Genomic DNA, 12,234 nt, shown 5'->3' on the forward strand with positions numbered 1-12,234 from the left:
TGGTTTCATATGCCATTCCCTGGTGTATGACAGCAGGAAGCCAAACTTAAAGAGCTTAGGTTTGGCTCCCTTGGTCTCATTTGTTTCATCAGCAGGAGGTGCTCTTCACAAAAGGCCTCCCCGCATGTCTCACCTGGACAGCAACAGTGTATTTTTTAAAATGGTATTGTATAGGGGCAAGAGGATTATGAAAACACTTTCAAAATAGATTTCAATTAAAGGTATTTTTAATACAGTTAGCTTAATATACAAATAGAAGTAAATGAAAACAGAAAGCATAGGAAGTTTCCATTTTCTTTATCAAATGATCAACAGGCAGAAGCAGATGTGCAGGAAGCTCCACCTGAACATGAGAAGAACTTTCCTGCGCAGGTGACCAAGCACTGGGACAGTTAACCCAGAGAGACCAGAGTCTCCCTCACTGGAGGTATTCAAAAACCCTCCAGACACAATCCTGTGCCATGCGCTCTGGGATGGCCTACTGTGCTCCCTTCCAACCTGACCCATTGATTCTGTGATCAAAAGTTAACATGAATTCATGAAATTCTTGACCCAAGTCAAGTATGTTTTGGGAAAAAAACTGCTTTGGAAGTTCACTAAAACTGAGTGTCACATGCTGGATTACCAAAGCAGAACCACCATACTCTAAGACTAACAAACAGCACCATTTCCATAAAGTGTGCCAAGTATCAGATTGCTGTTGCACAATGGCTATGCAAAATTTCAAACAGATATAAATTCATCACATATTTGAGAAAAAATACTTTTCATAAATAATAGATATTAAAAAAATTATTAAAATATCACTATGGTGGCCCAGAAATTAGGCAAACTATTCAATTGGTGATTACATAGTGTATATAAAAATAAAATTTCCTGCAGAAGAAGTGATTTTCCTGACAGGTCAACTTTTATTTCCATTTGTCTGGAGTTCAATGCCATTGCAACTCAAGTTGTAAACAAAAATGTTTGCATTCATAGTGAAAATGTAGAACATTAACAGGGTCTTTCAGGGAAACCTAGATCTGTCTGCTCTGAGTTTTCCTCACTGCCATTTCTTAATGCAATTACTGGTTTATTAGACAATCTTGATGGCACATTTTGAATCACCAGAACCCTAAATTAAAAGTTAAACTCTTTACATTTAAATTATTCCCCTTTGTCACAACAAGCAGTGTCCTCACTTTTCATCTGACACAGGCACAGCTGTGCTTTCTCTCAAACAAACTCATTTCAAGCTTTTCAATAAAACAGAATTTGCTTCCTACTAAAGAAACTTCTCTGTATGTAACAAAATCAGACATTCTTATTTTATGTTTGGACATCTTTCCTGCACATTCATTACCTATCACGAGTCATACTACTGGAAATACTGTTGAACTCTTCTCTCAGTCATTTTCCAACTAAGAACTAAAAATTCTCTTTTCTCCTTGAAGTAATAAAGGTAAGCATTTAGACAGATCTATGGGCAGTGACATAAAATGCTAGGATTATTTAATATAAAAAACCCTGGACATAAAAAAATCCAAAAAAAGATCCCACCAATTCACCAGAATTTCAGATATAATTAGTTACAGAAAATTAGCCATATAATAAATGTCTAATGCTAACAAGTCACTCTATTAATTTGTATAAGCTTACAACTAGCACTGATGAAAAAACTTTCAAAAAGCTTGTCCTTACCTATGCAAAAAAACAGGGAATTCAAGCAGTACTACAATGGTGCTGCTGCCACTGTCATTCACTCCTTTACATCTTTCATTCTGTTCTTCTGAGAAATTAAGGGCCATGTGTTTGTGTTACGTGCATATGTATGATTCACTAATGACTTCCAAGCTTGTAGATAGATTTTCTTTTAATTTGGCAGCAGCAGAAATTTTCAAATATATTAAGCACTCACAAATTTCACTGGAAAAGGTGGCCAATGGATAATAAGAATAACAATAATAATCTATCACTGTTTTCTGCATGGGAAGGCTTCAATATGAGCTTCATGGCATACTGCCTGGAAGAAAACTCCACATGAGATGGCCTTTGTAAACCACTTTCCTTTTTTCTCTTAGTTATGGGGGGGAGTTTCAGTTGAGACCTGCACATTACCAGAGTCAATCAATCACAAGACACAAATTGCTAAGAAATTAAGCATCATTAGTTCTGGTGCTCACTGAACTACTTGTTTCCTTTCTGGTTCAGACTGTGTTCCCTTTAACACCTACAGCAAAATGTTACAGGATGCTTTGGGAAGGTTTTCTCTGGTAGCCCTGCTGTACAGCTGATCTTGAAGGTTAGCTGCCTGCTGGTACTACATCAAAGCAAGGGGGCACAAGATTAACCTTCTATGGGAATATCAGTAAATGATGAGTTCATTTCCAAGACACTGCAACTACCTTCCTGCTCTAGAAAGCATCTGCATTTGAAAAGCAGGGATCTAGAGTAAGGCAATCTTCTCAACTACCTTTGCTTCATCTGCAGGGAAGAAGAAAAACATAACCAAAATTAAACAAACAAACAAAATCCCTCTCTCAATAAGGATTTACTCCAGACTAGGAAACAGTGAATCAACTATACCAAATTTCTGCTATAAATAGCTGACAGGAATGCTTCAGAATGTTATAATAAAATTACACTACTGAAAATGACAACTATGGCTACATCTAAACTAGCAAGAAGTAAAGAATTATCAAGAGCAGATCTGTAGAGTAGAACAGCTGGTAACAAAAATCCACATTTACACTAGTCACATTTAGCAGATTTGCTCTGGACTACTTCTAGTGTAGTTCCATGTACTAACTGCACATTAAAGGTTGGAGTACATTCAACAAATTCCTAAACACGTCTCAGCTTAAACCAGGAGGAATCAAGCTCTGAAAACACTACACATGGCAAATGAAACTACAGCGAGGAGAGAGGGTAGTCATTGATTTAAACTAAGACCGACCTGATTTTCTCTTAGCAATCTCCTCCTTCCCAGCCCTAGAAATTTGTCTCTTCCAGGTTTGTTTTGAAATGACTGGTATGATCTAGATCTCAAAGCTATTAAGAGTCTACCAAAGGAAAAAAAATAGTTAGTGTATGAGTACAAGAGAGATGGCTAAGAACAGCTGAACTGAGGGAAAGGCAGGCAAAAGCCAACATTACATATTCTGCTCAGAGAAAGCCAGCTGGCCAACCCGTATGCACACACTGGCTAATTAAGAAGTATGTAGGTAGCTCACGCCTAGCCATACCAAATGTTATCTGCATTCTTGTGGGAGTGTGTCAAAGACAGATGAGGTTAACACACTGGGAGAAAGGGAATGGGTATAGTACAAAAGACCAAAAAGCTAGAGAAAACTCGTATTTTCAAATCCTGTAAGCAGAGTTTTAGCAAAAAGATGTTCATTTAACTAAGTTTAACACTCTGTGTTCTTTTTTCTTCTTATCAGGAAAGTGCAAATGACTTCAGTATTTTATTTCACAACAAAAGCATCCTTCAGCAAACAGCTGAGAGAAGTGATTTATTTTCAAAAGAGAGGTTAACTAATTATTGATGCTAAATGAAATGCGTGATGGGAGATGTAGCAGCACAGCCAATTATTTTCTTCTTACGGAACTCAGTCCTTCTGCACACAGTTACTCAACCAGAGCCAAGTGCTACACAATGAAATGGCTCCTGGTAAATTAACATGTAATCAGATCAGCATCTACCTTTTCACCTACAGTGTCTAGTAAGAAAAAAGGGCTTGAGACATAACAAGAAATTATTCAGGATATTTCAGTTAGAGGGGATGTGCTAAGAGGCACAAGCAATTTGCTACTGTGAGGAAAGAGACCATTCAGGTTACAACACACAGTAGGAGGGCAGGCAAGTCCAGTAGGACAGGGCCAGGCTTTTCTGGGTCGCACCACGTCTACAAAAAGAACATCTGTCTGTATTTTAACCTGGCACCTCCCACACAGAAATATGTCTAAAGCTTCAGATTAGCCAAATGACAGATTGCAACTGTGACAAGGAGGCAGTGGAGAGAGAGACTTGACAGGACAATGGTGAGAAGGGATTGTCTCTGGGAGGAAAGCACAGGGGACTCCATGATCAACACACAAGTATTTTTTCCCCAGAATACTTTTTTTCTGTGTTACAGAACACAAACCAGAAGCCTTTAGTCCTGTCATTCCTATGCCTTGTAAAAAAGCATGAATGTTCCATATCCTTTTTGTTTAAATTGAGAATGACCCGCTTATCTCTGTGGTCCATTTTCCACTACCTCCTTGGACAGATATACTTGCAGAAATGAAGTCTCAAACATGGCTGATGTCTCATGAAAATGTCAAAAGGATGGTAAAGGATGGGAAACTGCCGAGAGCAAGCACTTAAAAATCTCATCAGAACATTATACAAAACAGTGTTCTGAAAGGTCAAAATTTCAGTGACTGCAGCCAGAAAAATATTTGTACCAAGGTCTTAATTGAAGAAAACGATATCCACACAGCTATTCTATAATCATTAGAGCAGTTTATTTGATCTTTACAATGAAGACACTGAAAAGGTCATTAAAGGCTTTATTTGAGCAGAAATAGTTTAAGGTTCTTGTGTTACATGGATCTCCCCAAAAAAGGCTTCCTCTCAATCATTCAGCAACTGAGGGCACGGCTGTAGTCCGACATATTACTGCTAAATAGGAATAGGGAACATTTTAACTCCCTGGGTGCTAAAGTCAAAGTTGAATAGGTACAAAATCTAGACAGTAAAACATTTTTTCTAAAAAACTGATAATACATTAGATATATGCAGCTATAATGGACTAAATATACACTGCAATACATCCCTACTGGCAAGCCTGCCTCCTGCTGCAGGCTAGAACCATATTATTCTCTACAAGCTCAAAGGAAACCACATTCTGCATAAGAAAAGATTAAATAAAAGGCTATTTGTGTACACTGTACTATTTGAGATTGTATTTTTACCATCACCACTTCCTGTATGTGGTACACACTATAATACCTTCAAACACAATGAACAGAACATTTTACCAGGCTCTTTCTGCCCTGCACTCCATGTGTCTCATTGTACTCACAATTCAGTTCTCTGGCAGTAACCAGCAAATAAATTACTAACCAACACTGGCTTTAGGAAGCACAGCAATTTAGTATTGTAGAGAGAGCACGGTCTGAATGATACATGCAGTGGCTTTTGCAGATGAAAGGTGACAAGAACATTTTTATTTGGAAAATATTCACAAGGTCTTTTCACACAATTGCGACGGTTCAGTGCATGCACATTCCGGTGTCAGGGTTATGATGAAAGAACTAAGCTCCAACACAGTCTCAAACTAATGTGCCTAAGGCAACAGTCTGTTGCTGTATTAAGTGCAAATGCAGTACCCAGCACGGACATGAGTCACAAATTTGGCAGATTTTACAGCATTTGACAATAAAAATATGACAAAACATTCTTGGTTCAGAAGTGAGAAATTCTTTTTTATTACATTTTTTCTTCAAGATTTGCACAATACTTGGGACAACTTTGTGGCTAGACCATGCAATGCTGGGATTAGTTCTACTCATTTGCTATAGCTATTGTGCAATCTCAGAAACAGTGCCTTACCTCTCCCCTGCAGCAGTTTGCCCTACCAGATTTTAGTGGATATATTAAAAAAATTGAAGAAAACAAAGCATTATCCTAATAAACATACATTTCAGAAATATGTGCCACGAGTTAAGTTGTGTATATATTTTATTTATTTTTTGGAGACTCCTCAGATGCTAGCTAACAGACGGAACAGACTCATCATCCTATCAGAGAGCATTCCTACATTTTAATTTGAAATGCTGAGATACTGAGAGTCAAACGTAAGAATTGCACAAATCTTTCTGCAATAAGCAAAATAAACTACTTATTTGAACTCCATTTTATAAAGGTGTCCTTTGTAAAATAAAGTGTAACAGTAAAACAGGCATGGGCAGTGACTACTCACAATCTCCAGAACAGCTTTTAATATACTCAGAAGTAGGTACTCATAGCATGCCAGACTACACTATACAGGGATAGGACAAAGGCCCTAAAAAACAGCCAACACTCAGGCAGCAAGAAAGATTTTCCAATACTTCAGCTGGAACTCACCACTACTTCCTACCAAAATAAGGAATCTATCTCATAGTCTAGGAATTTCTACAAGGAAGAGAAAAAAAAAATGAGAGGACACACAACTCCTTCCTATGCAGAAAACAAACAAAACCTTTGCAGTGGTTTTGTTGCACTTGCCTATACAGTTTCTTGGGCTCCTACAGATAATCCCTATTTGAAGAGCCTGAGTTTACCTGTGCTCGGTTTCAAGTGTCAAGTTCCACAGATTTCACAACACTCTTCAATTGATTTCTGTGGCAGTAGTAGCAACTAGACATGTCAACTTCTTTATAACAAATATTCTCTAATAGAGTGCGACTGAATCTACAGCTTTCTTATCAACCTTTAGTAAGATTTTTCTCCTCTTTTATTTTAACTAAACACATATTTATCAGAGAATACAAGAACTCAAGAACTTCATTGTACATAGAATTAAAGAATAGCTGAGGGGAAGAAACCTTTAGAGGTCCATTTAAGTCTCTCAGTTATCTAGTCAGTCAGACATTTTCAGCTTCAGTTGAACTTTACACAGACCAGGTTGAGTTTGTAACTTGAGCAGGAAAACACAGAAAAAGAAGTATGGAAAGTTCCAAACTTCCTAATTGTAGGCACCTATAAATCATGTAGCAGCACTTCACAAACAGCATGCTGTGGAAGAAGAAAAAACTTTGGCCCAAGATTTAATTTCCAAAATCCTATTCACTGACTGAAAACACCACACCCCAGTATGTATTAGAGATGTGCTACACGGACTGACCTCAAGTTTAAAGGTGCTATGGGTTCATACACATGGTTTATTAGAGAGATCATGCAGCAGTAACAGCCGTATCTGAGCAAGAGATGACCTCTCTTTCATGTCACAGCTTGTCTTTAGGAATACCTCTGCGTATCTTCCCAAAGGTTTTCTTGCAACTACATAATATTAAATATCAACCAAGTAAGGACTGAAACTTCTGCTGGAGTAAATTGGACATTTCCTGCCTCACAAGTTCTCAACTAAAATTCCAAAAATCTACCTGTCAGAATGAAACCAACATGCTGACAACCTGGTGAAGTTCTGAGGAACCAACAACCACAAACAGCTGCAGCAAGTGGCTAAACCTGCTCCTAGAGAACGATAATCTATTTCTCACTCTTAACATGATTCCTGCTATTTCAGCTTGTCTTGATTTCTACCTTCTTAAAGGGAAGAAAACGTCTACCATACCTTAAAAAAAAACCAACCAAAACCAACATCCTAAATAAAAAGCAGCACCTATCCCAGATGACTCTAAAGAAATTACTATTCATAAATCAAAACCAGGAGCGCTCCATCTTCCTTCACCAATATTAATTTCTTTTCACAATATTGCTGGAAGATGAAAATGCATTACTTCCTTCGTTTGCCATTCCTACACATGGCAAATTTGGTTGACAGAAATAATGAAGGGAAGAAAAAATGAAGTGAGTTTGACCAATCTACCACTTGTAACATCAAAGATTTTATTTTTGAGATTCTTTTGCATTAGATAGTAGTCAATACTTAGTTAGACCATAGCTACTATTGACTTAATTTTCAACTTCTGCAAGCAACCACTCTTTCTGCAGAAGGAAAAGGTCAAACAGCCTCAAAGCAGATATCCCCATGTGAGGAAAACATTTAGCATGTGCTCATAAAAAGCCTGTAGCTCACATAAAATCCAAAACAGACTGAAAATAGGTAATTTTCAGGGTCAGTGTTCAACTTCCTTCAACATGGGACCCTCTCTTCCTGTAACCTTCTCGTAAGTTACAGAACTTGTTTCAGCTTTTGCCAGAGGACTCTTCTTAGAGCAGTAACCTAGACTGCACAAATGCGTTTAACCCCAGACATTCGTACAGTTTATCATTTAAAGTGGAATATCATCCAAAAACCCATCAACTCATGATGCAGTTCTGCTGTGTGCAGCAGGGCAAATGAGCAGTGCTGCTCTAATAAAGAGCAGACAGCATTTCTGGCACAGCAAAAGGTGAAGGTTAGCCACGCTGTAGAACACAGCAAGAAGTCATGCAAATACAGACAAGAAGCACTCGTTTTACTTCTTTTGCAACACACTCCTCCCATTTCCTTCCTCTACTTTCTCTGAAGTTTCCAGTCTCAAACAGATCCTGAGATCCTCCCACTGCAGATGTCACTCCACTCATCAAGATTACAAAAAAAAAAAAAAAATCAAAGCAGTTTGTTGGTATCACACTTCTAAACTCATATGGAATTAATTACTGTTTATGTCTTTCCAAGACACTGCAAAAAACACATAAAAACTAACATTTTGTCAAAATATCCTTGCAGGTGCTATGTCAACCAACTGAATATTGTTTGGCATGTAAGATCTAAAAATTATAGCAGAGCATGACAGAGGGAAAGAAGAAGGATCCCAAATATCTATAAATGACCTTTAAAATTCTTCCACATGAATAACTGAACAGGAAAGTATTAAAAAAAAAAAAGTGTGGTAGTCTCTACTTTAACATCTCATAGCAGTATTGAAGACCAAGTATCCAAAAAGGTCATCTTCAAAGGATGGAATACTCTCAAATTATTATTTAGATTCATGGACCCTAAACCTATGTAAATCCACCTGTATCAAGACCCAGCCAAAAGAAGACACCAAGAAACCGCCAACAAATCCCTGTAAGGCGCTGAGAAAAGGCAGAAAGCAAAAGAAGTAGAGATGAGATTAATTCTTTTCTAACTCTTGTAGAGCTCCCTTCTAGGATGCTGAACTCCTTCCTTACTTAAAAAAAAGAAAAAAAAATCCTTAGAAATTAATCTGTTTACATAACATTATTTAGGGTGAAAAAACAATGCTGACAAACATGGCCTGAACAGACAGGATGGCACAGCCCTGAAAACACACGAGCAGGGAAGATGGTGCTTTGCAACAGGGATCTATTAGAAGGATTTTATATAAACAGAGTTGAAAAAGGAAGGCACTGATGGAAGGTACCTGAAGGAACAAGAAAGTAAGATCAAATATCATGATTTTTTTTTCATTTTTGAACAGAAATAGTTTCACAAGTCTGAAATCCTAATATTAATTGTTTAGTAAAAGGAACACACAGGGTCAAGGAACTATTTTTACAATACATACTTTCTAATTTATACAGAAATAGTACAGATTCAGGATAAACTTTGAGAACAGCAGTTCTATAAGTTTGAGATTATGGAATTCTCCATTATTTCAGAGAAGTTTTTGAAGGGCTGTGGGCTTGCTTAATAGTGAAGCATGTAGACTGGATACATGTATTACAAATGAACTTGCAAAATCATAATCTTAAGTAATTAGGAACTTTCACAACAGGCTTGGAAAAAGGTGACTTGTTCTAGAAAAGCATAAAACAGTAGGACATTTGATATCACAATGGCATCCCAGACTGCACAGGAATGGCAGAATCTTTATCAATAAGCCAGTATTATCTTGCAAAAAAAGGCTGACCATTCTATTACCACTATCCATTCAATCATATAATTTCCTCCCAGTAACCAAGAAAAGTGCTGCATGGAAAGCATTTACATTCTATGAAAAAACTGATTTTAAATTGAACGAGAACAAAAACCTGCTTTAAAATTGAGCTTAAAGTACAAAACTTTGAAGTTTGTGGAACTTACACCTGATGATATTTTCATTAAAGAATGGTTAGGAATTACTTAAAAGCAGAAACTTCTCCCTGATTCTGAGAGACTTGTGTTGAAGCTTCTCTTCATGCATATAGACATACATTCCCTACCACAAAATGGGAAGGATAAGAAGTAAGAAATTAATATTTAGGAATAGGGTTATCTTGGGTTATCTCCTGGCATTATAAACAAACAAACAAACAAGCACTGCCTGAATGGCGACAAATCTTCCTTTCAGAAGTCAGACATCAACCCTCATTTCAGTGTGGCAGGAGTGACTCCCACATAAGTGACAAGGGGCATCATTCCTTCTGAACCACTTATACTATTTCTACAGCATTCTTTCATGTGGGCCAGTAAGGAACTGAACTGCTGCCAGAATTCAAGATGAATCTGAAGGACACTTGTCAGTATTGCATTATTCTCAAGTGCATTTCCCTATTCTCAGATTAACCCTTTGTCTATTCATGGAGGATACTACCATTATTGTTCATACACAGGCTGGCCGCTCTGCAAGGAATCATTAGAAAAAAACAAACCGAATGGCTTGAATAAGGAATTGTTTTTCTTCCTTAAAGAATTCCAAAGGATCAAAAAAAAAGGACTAAGTTTCTTTGCAGATGTTCTCAATATTTAAAAAATTTCTGAATAAATTGTCTTACTGCTAATTATACTTCAGCTACTTTTCGTATTTCTCCTTCAGCAACAGAAAATAAGATTGTTTCACTTTCAGTTTCTCACTCACAAGCTCACTCAGAGTCAAGCACCAGAAGAGACTTTTTCCATTAAGTTATACCACAAGTAATGTACAGAAGACATAAATGCATTTGTCTTTCTTTAAAAAGAAATATCAGAAACTGCATTTTTAACAGGAAAAATGAAGTCCAAAGAAGTCTTACTTATGCAACCAGCTAATCAGTAATTTAAATTTTTTTTTAAATTACTTAATTAAGAATCTGTATGGCAGAACTTGGTAGAACGTACCACAGCTTTACAAGACTACCACACACAGGCAGTATAAGAAGAATGCATCCTCTGACTATTAAAAATTATTAGTCAGGAAAAACACATTAACTACAACAGCTGAAAATTTATCAAGCCTTCAACAATAAGTTCAACAAGGAATCTCAACAGACTAACTAAAATTAGAACATAATATTTTCCTTGCACTATTGGGCCAAATTCCAGGTTCAACTGATCATGACCATAAGCACACTGCTCTGCTGAGCCTGCAGGGAGGTGGGAGGGACTAGTGTTCTTTACCTCAGCAGCACTATGGCCACAGGCTGTTCTCTCCTCCTGCTGACATGTTCAGTATAGGACAAGGTTTGTGTCTTCTACATTCTCCAGAAACTCATGCTATGTAGTCAGAACAGCACTTATTCTAACAAATCCTCACATAGCTGGCCAGAAGAACTGGTGCATCTTGTGAGTAGGGGTGCCATACTCCAACCATGTCAGGACAGCTGTGCAGAATGCAAATATCATATTCCTACTGAGGGAAAGACCTAGGTGTCAAAATAAACATTTACATGGAAAAGCAACCTCACTTCTTAGCATCAGACACAGATAAGTTTCCAGAGTGCCTGAAGGGATTGCCCTTTATTCTCAATAGTCTCTCAAAATAAAGGAGATTCTACAAAGAGGAATTCTATTCCAGGGAAATAAAAGAATATGCCAGCCCAAGAACTCTGGCTCTTAGGAGCCAAAATCTTATTGCAAAATCCATTAGTCCTCCCTTTTAACCTACAAGTCTATAAACTTGAATGTTCACAGGTGCTTCCTCTTGAGTCTTTTTTAGGATGAGCTATGGGTTCAAAGGAAACACCTGCACAGTTTAGCTTAATATGATACACTCTTAAACTACATGGAGAAGTGGAGTTGTAAATGTCACGTTTGATCTACAGGTTATTACTTAAAGATGTAGCTAAATAAATATTTTTCAATTAAGAAAGATTATTGCATATGCAGAATCTACCAGAATAAAACTTAAAAGCCTCTTTATCAGTGCTTTGACAAACATAAAATAAGCAAACCTACTGCCAAACAATTTTCAACTCCTTCCACAGGAATCTACTTTCCCTCTGGAAACCTACAGATCTCCAAGACAAGAGATTTCATAACTATGCCATACATTATTACTACAACCTCAATAATTTCTATTTAAATCTTCATAAACTAATGATAATTTGCCAATCTAAAACCAAGAAAACCCACAACTTATCTGCAGCACTGCCAGAAAGAACATGACTTAAAACACACACAAAGGCCCTTCACAGGCTAAAACAGATGAAGTGCCAACACCTACTCACAGTCCTTCAGTTATAGCAGGATTCAGGACAGGTAAAGCAGGAAGCTGGAGTGCTACCATTCATAAGAAGAATCTAAAACAGTAGATGCAGGACAGAAAGCAATTTTGGCTTACTCATAGGTTCCCAAATGGATAACAGAGGTTTTTGTCCTGGCTAAATCGTGATGACACACAACATATTCA

This window comes from Geospiza fortis, unplaced genomic scaffold (genome assembly GCF_000277835.1).
Source record: "Geospiza fortis unplaced genomic scaffold, GeoFor_1.0 scaffold100, whole genome shotgun sequence".
NCBI classification, from domain to species: Eukaryota; Metazoa; Chordata; class Aves; order Passeriformes; family Thraupidae; genus Geospiza; species Geospiza fortis.